Source organism: Xylocopa sonorina, chromosome 17 (genome assembly GCF_050948175.1).
Source record: "Xylocopa sonorina isolate GNS202 chromosome 17, iyXylSono1_principal, whole genome shotgun sequence".
Taxonomy (NCBI): Eukaryota; Metazoa; Arthropoda; class Insecta; order Hymenoptera; family Apidae; genus Xylocopa; species Xylocopa sonorina.
The window spans coordinates 4,851,853-4,853,566 of record NC_135209.1 but is presented as its reverse complement, the minus strand read 5'-3'; positions in this window follow the sequence as shown (position 1 = coordinate 4,853,566).

Sequence of the window (1,714 nt, the reverse complement as noted above, 5' to 3'; positions counted from 1 at the left end):
CGTGAGCACGCATCATGCTGGAGAAAGGAATTCCATCATACGAGAGGCTTCAGCCCGTAATTTATTACCGAAGAATTTCATTTACAAGCCAATGTTAGGATTCGCGTGATTTGCATAGATGCATCCACTTATACGTTTCAAAACGGTGATTTACAGGTATTTTAATGCTGTACAAGCTATTATACAGATTTCACGTCTTTGTTTAGACTCGATCTTACGCGACAGCATCAATTTTTACTTGCACAGTCGTGGAGGGAGAGACATTACACGACTGCGATCCATCGCTCTCCTTTTTCTCGTCAATTTCGCTGGGCTTTCCTTCAGCCAACCGCGAATCACGAGTCCTCGTCTGGCACGCAAAATCGTGAGAACAAACGGAGGGAATTTAGCTTGTAAATGTGGAGGAAATGCGTATCGTTTACGCTACAATCAGACACACATCTTTCCTGTTTATTCTCAACGAAAACGTAAATGAGAAAATAGAGTAACAAGTATCAATGGACGCTCTTAATATTCACGTTTCCCTCTCAGCATCGGATGCGACGATACACGTATGTATATTAGAAATCGTCCTTCGCAATTTTCCCGCAGTTTCTCGGCTAAAAGTCACGGCCGCCCCAAACGCGTCTTTCACTTTTCACGCGGCGCGCTAAGTGCATTCTATCGGTCAGTGGTCGCTTCGAGTTAATGGCAGCCGATCGATAACGACGCCATCGCGAGGGATACATCGCGATAGACGTTTCCATATCTCGACGATCGTGCGACTCGATCGTTTCGAGGACGATAAAACGTCCGTGCGAACGAGGAGCCCACCGTAGCGTTAATGTATAACGCATGTACTGAACAAAATTTGGTAATGTATGCACATGGGGGTGAGAAGAGAGGGTGAAGCTTACCACGAAATGAAAAAAAGAGTAGATAGGAAGATAAGGGATATACATTCTGCGCTGTCACAGAGATTTAGTGATCTGAAATCGTGGGATTAATTAGGTGACCAGTGTCGAGTCATTCGTTTAAAAGGCAGTTAAATTAATGAATCGACGCACGTAATCTGATATTACTAAGTCCTTAAATCGTCTGTAATGAATGGTCGATTATTAGCAGGAGAATGACTCGCGAAATGTGCGTATTGAACAAGGGTGCGTCAACGAGAGTCAATTCTACCCTCCATTTAAAAGAGTGTGCGAGATCCATTAACGTCTGAAAGGTTTGAGATCGTTACGTTTCGCGAAAAACGCAGGAACATTGAAAACGAATCATTTAAAACACGCTTAAAATATGGCAGACGATATCAACGCTTTTCAGAGGAGGAAAAATGGGGGGTAAAACTTGAAAAGTGATCTCGAACTTCTGATCTGTAATGCACTCTATTTATCGTACGCGTTAACGATCTCGTCTGGGTTTTATTTAACTTAATTTACGATACCGCGTAATTCTGCAAGGTTTGCAACATCATCGAGGACAAACAGATCGGTAAAATGCACGATTTATTTTATCGCGCGCGTGAAAAGCTCTTATTGCAATGATACCCGCCGCGGGTTTCGAAACGTCGCCTCGCGTTCGGTCGCGATAATTGAAACGGGAGAAAAAAGTGGAACAAAATTACAAACGCGTTCGAGCGTGTGCGTTAATCTCCAATTAATTAAAACTAAGCAAATTTGTTCTACTTTATGCGTGTCTGGTTCGCGAACGAACGCGTTACGTGTAGCTAATT